Genomic DNA, 10,248 nt, shown 5'->3' with positions numbered 1-10,248 from the left:
TTTTTCTGTGTTATGATGATACTTTACTCCCTTTATTTACATTACTATCATATGGAGAAGAGAGGATACTTCTCAATCTTGTATTAACACAATGGTTAATTTTGTCTTGATTGTTTCGTATTTCTTATTTGTATTTAAGATTTGCCTGGCCGACTCTGATTCTACAGTCGGAGTCCGCCATGTTCTTTTGGTTGGAAAATTTAGAAAAATGACGTTGAAACTTCAGTTTTTTTCTATTGTTTTTTTGTCTGTACTGTATTGTATTACTGAATATTTTCCTTGTGTCTGTGTCGATGCTGGGTGCTTTGTCCAGGGGGTTGTCCCTCATTCGCTGGGATGGGGGCGATCCCAACATACAATTTTTTTTCCATTCATTGCTATCTATGTAAAAACTGGTGTGGGATAATGGCAGGTCATCAAGTTACCCTTCCATTCTCCTCACCACCAGATTCTCTAAAGTTCCTATCCTGGAACACTGGGGGTCTCAATACTCCTATCAAACATCGTAAAATCCTTACTCATTTGAAACATTTGGATAACGATATTATGTTTTTACAGGAAACTCACTGGAGAGCTGGGGATGGCTCCTCACTCCGTGCCTCATGGCTCTCTGACTGTATCTCGGCTCCATATAGCCACAAATCTAGAGGAGTGGCCATTCTTATTGCTAGACGCCTTTCCTACACAATCTTGGATACTGTTGTTGATCCAGAAGTTAGATTTGTTTTGGTTGACATTAAAATCAGAGACACACCTTATACTCTCCTGAATGTATATGCCCCTAATAACCAAGTATCAGACTTTCTCAACAATATCTCTCAAATGCTAGCTCAACGTGTTACTTTCCCACTTATACTAGTGGGTGACCTTAATACTATGAAGGACCCAGTCTTGGATAAATCCCCTGTCCCACCTAAACCATCCTCTCGAACTTGGGATATTTTAAATAATTTTAGGATACAAAATCAGTTGGCTGATGTGTGGAGATTATTTCACCCATCTGATAACTCCATTACCTTTTATTATAGAGTCCATCGCTCGTTCTCACGCATTGACTATTTATTGGTATCTGCCACTTTAGTTCAGATGGTGATCTAATCATCTCTGACCATTCACCCATTACCCTATCTATACATCAATCACCGATTGGACACCTACATAAAACTTGTAGGTTCCCCTAATTTCTCTAACGTCCTAGAGGATGCTGGGGACTCCGTAAGGACCATGGGGAATAGACGGGCTCCGCAGGAGATGGGGCACTTTAAGAAAGACTTTGGATTCTGGGTGTGCACTGGCTCCTCCCTCTATGCCCCTCCTCCAGACCTCAGTTTTAGACTGTGCCCAGAGGAGAATGGGTGCACTGCAGGGAGCTCACCTGAGTTTCCAGCTTAGAAAGCATTTTTGTTAGGATTTTTTTCTTTTTTTCAGGGAGCACTGCTGGCAACAGGCTCCCTGCATCGAGGGACTGAGGAGAGAGAGGAGCAGACCTACTTAAATGATAGGCTCTGCTTCCTCGGCTACTGGACACCATTAGCTCCAGAGGGAGTGAACACAGGTTCGTCCTGGCCGTTCACCCCCAGAGCCGCGCCGCCATTCTCCTCACAGAGCCAGAAGAAACGAAGCCAGAAGACGTCTAAGACGGCAGAAGCCTTCGGTGCTTCACAGAGGTAACGCACAGCACCGCAGCTGTGCGTCATTGCTCCCATACACCTCACACACTCCGGTCACTGTAAGGGTGCAGGGCGCAGGGGGGGCGCCCTGGGCAGAAATAAAAAACTCTTATTTGGCAAAAGAGAGTATATACAGCTGGACACTGTATATATGCATGAGCCCCCGCCAATTTTACACTTTTAGTGGGACTGAAGCCCGCCGCCAAGGGGGCGGGGCTTCTCCCTCAGCACTCACCAGCGCCATGTTTTTCTCCACAGCACCGCTGAGAGGAAGCTCCCCAGACTCTCCCCTGCTTATACCACGGTAGAAGAGAGGGTTTTAAAGAAGAGGGGGGGCACATAATTCGGCGCAGATAATAATAACAGCGCTACGGGGTAAACATTAAATTGCTGTGTTTTTCCTGGGTCATATTGCGCTGGGGTGTGTGCTGGTATACTCTCTCTCTGTCTCTCCAAAGGGCCTTGTGGGGGAACTGTCTTCAGAAGAGCATTCTCTGAGTGTGGGGTGTGTCGGTACGTGTGTGTCGACATGTCTGAGGTAAAAGGCTCTCCTAAGGAGGAGATGGAGCAATTGTGTGTGTGTGTGGTGTCGACGTCGACAACGCTGACGCCTGATTGGATATGTGAAATTAAGGGCTAAGATGAATTATTACACAAAAGATTAGAGAACAGACAGGGAATCTACCCATGTCTGTCCCTATGTCACAGAGACCTTCAGAGTCTCACAACGCTCACTATCCAAGATAATAGACACTGATATCGACACGGAGTCTGACTCCAGTGTCGACTATGATAATGCAAAGTACAGCCAAAACTGGCAGAAAAGTATTCAATATATGATTATTGTAATAAAAGATGTTTTGCATATCACTGATGACTCATCTGTCCCTGACAGGGTACACATGTTTAAGGGGAAGAAAGCTGAGGTAAATTTCCCTCCTCTCATGAAGAAAAAGAGCGGGAATCTCCAGACAAGAAGCTGCAGCTTCCCAAAAAGAATTCTCAGGGAATATCCTTTCCCTAATGGGGCCAGGATACGATGGGAATCTTCCCCTAGGGTGTACAAGGCATTGACACGTTTACCCAAAAAAGGTAGCGCTGACTTTACAGCTATCCTCAGGGATCCTGCAGATAGCATGCAGTAAAAGTACTTGGAAGTCCATTTACACACATTCTGGTACACTACTCAGACCGGCGATTGTGTCGGCATGGGTTTATAGTGCTGTAGCAGCGTAGACAGATACCTTATCAGCGGAGATTGAAACCCTAGATAAGGATACCATGTTATTGTCCCTAGTATATATATATATATATATATATATATATTTGTATGTAAAAGATGTTGTCTTTTATATATATATACATATATATATATATATATGACATGCCCAAAGAGGGGTTCTAGAGTCAACGCTATGTCGATTTCTGCTAGACGTGTCCTGTGGAACATGCAATGGACAGGTGATGCCGACTAATAGAGGCATATGGAGTTGTTGCCTTACAAGGGTGAGGAATTGTTTGGAGAGGGCCTCTTGGATCTCGTCTCCACGGCTACAGCAGGTAAATCAAATTTTTTGCCATATATTCCCTCACAATCTAAGAAAGCGCCTCATTACCGAATGCAGTCCTTTCGTTCCAATAAAAGCAAGAGAGCACGTGGATCGTCCTTTCTTGCCAGAGGTAAGGGCAGAGGGAAAAAGCTGCACAACAAAGCTAGTTCCCAGGAACAGAAGTCCTCCCCGGCCTCTGCTAAATCCACCGCAGGACGCTGGGGCTCCCCTGAGGGAGTCAGCTCCTGTGGGGGCACGTCTTCGATTGTTCAACCACGTCTGGGTCCACTCACAGGTGGATCCATGGGCAATAGAAATTGTTTCCCAGGGTTACAAGCTGGAATTCGAAGAAGTGCCTCCTCGCCGGTTTTTCAAATCGGCCTTTCCGAAACAACCCCTGGGAAGGGAGATAGTGTTACATGCGATTCACAAATTGTGTATGCAACAAGTAGTGGTAGAGGTTTCCCTGCTTCAAAGAGGGCAGGGGTACTACTCAACTCTGTTTGTGGTTCCGAAACCGGACGGTTCGGTCAGACCCATTTTAAATTTAAAATCCCTGAACCTTTACTTAAAACGGTTCAAGTTCAAGATGGAATCACTCAGGGCGGTCATCGCCAGCCTAGAAGGGGGACATTTTTTGGTATCTCTGGACATAAAGAATGCATACCTGCATGTCCCCATATATCCTTCTCATCAGGCGTACCTGAGATTGGCGGTACAGGATTGTCATTACCAATGTCAGACGTTGCCTTTGGGCTTTCCACGGCCCCGAGAATTTTCACCAAGGTAATGGCGGAAATGATGGTGCTCCTGCGCTAGCAGGGTGTCACAATTATCCCGTACTTGAATGATCTCCTCATAAAAGCGAGATCACGGGTGAAGTTGCTGAGCAGCGAATCACTTTCACTGAATGTGTTACAGCGACATGGCTGGATTCTCAATATTCCAAAGTCGCAGCTGAATCCTACAACTCGCCTGCCCTTCTTGGGCATGATTCTGGACACAGACCAGAAAAGGGTTTTTCTTCCGAAGGAAAAAGCGCAGGAACTCATGACTCTAGTCATGAACTTGTTGAAACCAAAACAAGTGTCAGTACATCATTGCACATAAGTTCTGGGAAACATGGTGGCAACATACGAAGCCATTCCATACGGCAGATTCCATGCAAGGGCCTTCCAATGGGACCTATTGGCCAAATGGTCCGGGTCGTATCTGCAATTGCATTAGCGGATCACCCTGTCCCCCAGGGCCAGAGTATCTCTCCTGTGGTGGCTAAACAGTGCTCGCCTTCTAGAGGGCTGCAGGTTCGGCATTCAGAACTAGATCCTGGTGACCACGGACGCGAACCTCCGAGGTTGGGGATCGGTCACACAGGGAAGAAATTTCCAAGAGACTTGTCTTCACGTCAACATCCTGGAACTACGGGCCATATACAACGCCCTACGTCAAGCGGAGATATTACTTCGCAAATCGACCAGTTCTGATCCAGTCAGACAACATCACCGCAGTAGCTCATGTAAACCGCCAAGGCGGCACAAGGAGCAGAGTGGCAATGGCGGAAGCCACCAGAGTTCTTCGCTGGGCGGAGAATCATGTAAGCGATCTGTCAGCAGTGTTCATTCTGGGAGTGGACAACTGGAAAGCAGACTTCCTCAGCAGATACGATCTGCATCTGGGAGAGTGGGGACTTCGTCAGGAAGTCTTCGCGCAGATTGCATGTCGGTGGGGGCTACCCCAAATATACATGATGGCATCCCGTCTCAACAAAAAGCTACAAAGGTATTGCGCCAGGTCAAGAGACCCTCAGGCGGTAGCTGTGGACGCCCTAGTGACACCGTGGGTGTTCCAGTCGGTATATGTGTTTCCTCCTCTTCCTCTCATACTCAAGCTGTTAAGGATAATAAGAAAATGAGGAGTGAGAACAATTCTCATTGTTCCAGATTGGCCACGAAGGACCTGGTATCCGGATCTGCAAGAAATGCTCACAGAAGATCCGTGGCCTCTTCCTCTAAGGCAGGGTTTGTTACAACAAGGTCCCTGTCTTTTCCAAGACTTACCGCGGCTGCGTTTGACGGCATGGCGGTTGAACGCCGGATCCTAGTGGAAAAAGGTATTCCGGATGAGGTCATTCCTACGCTAATAAAGGCTAGGAAGGACGTGACATCTAAACATTATCACCGAATATGGAGAAAATATGTTTCTTGGTGTGAGGCCAGGAATGCTCCTACGGAAGAATTCCACCTGGGCCGTTTTCTGCACTTCCTACAAGCTGGAGTGAATTTGGGCCTAAAATTAGGCTCCATTAAAAGTTCAGATTTCGGCCTTATCCATTTTCTTTCAAAAAGAATTGGCCTCATTACCTGAAGTTGAACCACTTAAGACAGTGGAGTGGAAATATCTCACCTGGAAGGTGGTCATGTTGTTAGCCTTGGCTTCGGCTAGGCGAGTTCGGAATTGGCGGCTTTATCACATAAAAGCCCCTATCTGGTTTTCCATATGGATAGAGCTTGCGGACCTGTCCTAAATTCCTGCCTAAGGTGGTCTCATTCTTTCATATGACCCAACCTATTGTCGTGCCTGTGGCTACACGTGACTTGGAGGATTCCGAGTCCCTTGATGTGGTCAGGGCTTTGAAAATTTACGTGGCCAGAACGGCTAGAATCAGAAAAACAGAAGCACTGTTTGTCCTGTATGCAGCCAACAAAGTTGGCGGCCCTGCTTCAAAGCAGACTATTGCTCGCTGGATTTGTAACACGATTCAGCAGGCGCATTCTACGGCAGGATTGCCGTTACCAAAATCGGTTAAGGTCCATTCCACTAGGAAGGTGGGCTCTTCTTGGGCGGCTGCCCGAGGGGTCTCGGCACTACAACTATGCCGAGCTGCTACTTGGTCGGGGTCAAACACCTTTGCAAAGTTCTATAAGTTTGATACCCTGGCTGAGGAGGACCTTCTGTTTGCTCAATCGGTGCTGCAGAGTCATCCGCACTCTCCAGCCCGTTTGGGAGCTTTGGTATAATCCCCATGGTCCTTACGGAGTCCCCAGCATCCTCTAGGACGTTAGAGAAAATAAGATTTTACTTACCGGTAAATCTATTTCTCGTAGTCCGTAGAGGATGCTGGGCGCCCGTCCCAAGTGCGGACTTCTTCTGCAAGACTTGTATATAGTTATTGCTTACATAAGGGTTATGTTATAGTTTCATCGGTTTGAACCGAGACTATGTTGTTGTTCATGCTGTTAACTGGGTAGTTTATCACAGGTTATACGGTATGATTGGTGTGGCTGGTATGAATCTTACCCTTGGATTAACTAAAATCCTTTCCTCGTATTGTCCGTCTCCTCTGGGCACAGTTTCCCAAACTGAGGTCTGGAGGAGGGGCATAGAGCGAGGAGCCAGTGCACACCCAGAATCCGAAGTCTTTCTTAAAGTGCCCTATCTCCTGCGGAGCCCGTCTATTCCCCATGGTCCTTACGGAGTCCCCAACATCCTCTACGGACTACGAGAAATAGATTTACCGGTAAGTAAAATCTTATTATTTATTTCAGTCTGATGAATTTAAATCTTACCTTAAAAAACATTGGTCTGACTACGTCGACAATAATATTGAACATTGGGAGGACCCAATTTTGTTTTGGGAAGCTTCTAAGACTGTAATGCGGGGACACATTATATCCTACATAGCTAATCGTAACAAAATCCTCAAGGAGCAATATAATACTCTATCTGAAACAGTTCGAGTAAGATTCTCAGAATACGTATCTGACTGTTCTGCAAGTAATTTTACACTCTATACCCAAGCTAAGAGTCTACTTGATGACTTTCTCCTCTCTCAAGCTCAATTGCGACTTGACTATACAAAAAAATTGTTACTATAGATGGGGCAGTCGGACAGGCCGTCTCTTAGCCGCTTTGACTAAGACCTGGCGCCGTAAAAATCATATTGTCTCTATAAAAGCAAGCGATGGACTCTCGTCTTTGACCAGTACACCTGACATCTCTTCAGTTTTCCATAAATTTTATTCTGATCTTTATTCTGCTCCACCACCAGACCAGCCATTAGTGGACGAATTACTTAGGAAAGTTAACTTGCCTTCTCTCACGATGGATCAGCGTGAATTTCTGGATGCAGAAATCTCTTATCAAGAGATATCCGTTGCAATCTCGTTTCTTAAAACATGTAAGACTCCTGGGCCAGAAGGATTTTCAGGCGAATATTTTAAAATTTTGCAACTGGATATTACTCCTATGTTATTAGAATTATATTATACCATATATAAAAATTGCCCACGATATCCAAATTTTAATAAAGCATTCACAACATTGATTCCAAAACTGAGTCGGGACCCTTAATGTTTGGACTCTTACCGTCCTATAACTCTATTGAATGTAGACCTAAAAATTCTTTCTAAAATTATGGCCACACGTCTACAATCCTTCTTTTCTACAATAATTTCTCCCCATTCTGTGAAAAGGATACGGACAGCACTTGCGTCTATGGTGACTGCAAATTTAGCTCCTGATTCTCCTAATATGCTTCTCAGCTTAGACCCCCACAAGGCTTTTGATACTGTTTCATGGCCTTTTCTCTTTCAAGTATTGTCTTCTTATTCATTCGGAACTAAATTCATTAATTTTATCAAATTTCTTTATACTTCTCCAATGACTTCTTTATTGATCAATGGCACTCAGAGTGATCCGGTAAATATGTCCTGGGGATCCTGACAGGGATGCCCTCTCTCCCCTATTCTCTTGAACCTTACCCTTGACCCTCTTCTTAGACTGATTAATTCTTGGCCTAATTTGACTGCATCTAGGGAAATGGGAATCTGAGGTTATTTTTGAGAACAATCCGTTTAAAGGAAATATAATACAATTTAATAGGTATACAGATTATATACTGGTTGTGTGGAGAGGGAGTAGAGAAGAATTTGATGGCTTTTTATGCTATATTAATGATAATAATTATAATTTAAAATTTACTTCTAATTTCCAAAGTAAAAGAATTGAGTTCCTTGATTTAGTGTTGGACACAACTAATTGGAGCCCTGGGAATAGTATTAATAGCTATACACATATAAAAGAGGTTGATAGTAATAATTATATACACTATAGAAGCTGTCACCTTAAAAACTGGGTAACGAATATTCCCTATTCCCAGTTTTTACGTATAAGAAGGAATTGCTCCGATGTAGATATGTACGAAAAACAAACAGAACTGTATAAAAAATGATTTGTTGAGAAAGAGTATCCTTTAAAGTTAAGTGATAATTGTAAGAAGAGGACTGATAAATTAGTAAGGAACGAACTGTTGGTATATAAAGATAAGAAGGACTCTTTTGGGACCTTTACACCATTTGTGACAGGTTTTAATGTTAAAAATCGAGAGATAAGAAATATTTTAAATAAACATTGGGATGTTTTAGAATTGGACCCAGTATTGAAGGGTGTACTCCCTAAAAAACCTCAGATAGTTTTTAAGAGAGCAAAAACTCTAAAAACGATGTTGGCGCCTAGTAATTTACCTATAATTAAGGAAAATCAATGGTTAAAGATGTACATGGGTGATTCCTGATTAGTAAAAAAATATATATATATATATCAAACACTGAGCAACATCCCCAAACAGGTAATTTCAACTTTAAACTTGTCATTTATTTTGTACAGTCTGGACATGGCTACTAATAACAAATGCACAGACAAAATTCTTAAAGCTATGTGTGCAAATGCTAGGAGCTTAGGAGACAAAATTCCAGAGCTAATTGCGATAATGACAAGGGATAACCTGGATTCTGTGGCAATTACAGAGTCATGGTGCAATGATAATCATGACTGGGACATAGCTATACCAGGATACAATTTATTTAGGAAAGATAGAATAGGAAGAATAGGAGGAGGGGCAGCAATGTATGTGAAAAAAAGCATAAATGCTACTTTAATAGAAAAATATTGAAGACAAAACTGAGGCCCTTTGGGTCACCATAGAAACCGAGGAGAAGGATGTTATTCGCATTGGGGTGATCTATAGACCACCAGGCCAGGGGCAGGATTTGGACAGGAACCTATTGTTGGACATCACTAAAATGGCTTTAAAGGGAGAAGTCATAATCATGGGAGACTTTAATTTACCTGATGTAAATTGGGAGGGGTCTTTTGCAAGTTCAGCTACAAGTGGCAAATTTCTACATTCCTTACAGGGAGCATCTCTCAAGCAATTGGTGATGGAGCCCACTCGCAAAGATTCAATATTAGATTTAATTCTTACAAATGGTGATAGGATATCCGACATATATGTGGGTGAGCACCTGGGATCCAGTGATCATCAAGCAGTATGGTTTAGTATAAAGACAGGATCCAACTCCTGTCACACAAAAACAAAGGTGTTGGATTTTAGAAATGCTGATTTTGCAAAAATGGGGAGATGTTTAAGTGATTCATTGGTGGACTGGTGGAACTTGGAAGGAGTGCAGGAGAGGTGGGAAAAACTGAAAAGTGCAATACTAAGTGCAACTGATCTTTGTATCAAAAGGGTTAGGAAAAGCACCAGGAAAAGGAAGCCAGTGTGGTTCACAAAAGAAGTATCAACTAGTGTGATCAAAATAATAATGACAAAGAGGTGTATCTTGACAGACGGAAGGATGCTAAGAAAGTGATCAGACGTGCAAAGGCAGAAGCTGAGGAAAAAATGGCCCAGTCAGTAGATAAAGGGGGCAAAACTTTTTTTAAGTATATAAGTAAAAGGAGAAAATCAAATGGAGGAATAATAAGACTTAAGACAGAGAGTGAGCATTTGGTGGAGGGTGACAAGGCAATAGCAGATCACCTAAATAATTATTTTTGCTCAGTATTTACTACAGAAGAAGGGATGGGGCCACAGTTAAGTTGCAAGGACATTCATAAAAATAAGGTAGTTGAAAGTACATTTACAGAGGAGAAGGTCCTAACAGAACTTTCACAACTAAAAGTGGATAATCAATGGGACCAGATGGGATACACCCAAGGATACTCAAAGAGCTAAAAGATGTGCTGGT

Source organism: Pseudophryne corroboree, chromosome 1 (assembly GCF_028390025.1).
Source record: "Pseudophryne corroboree isolate aPseCor3 chromosome 1, aPseCor3.hap2, whole genome shotgun sequence".
In the NCBI taxonomy this organism is placed as follows: Eukaryota; Metazoa; Chordata; class Amphibia; order Anura; family Myobatrachidae; genus Pseudophryne; species Pseudophryne corroboree.
The sequence above is the reverse complement of the archived record's forward strand: the minus strand, read 5'-3'. Positions refer to the sequence as shown.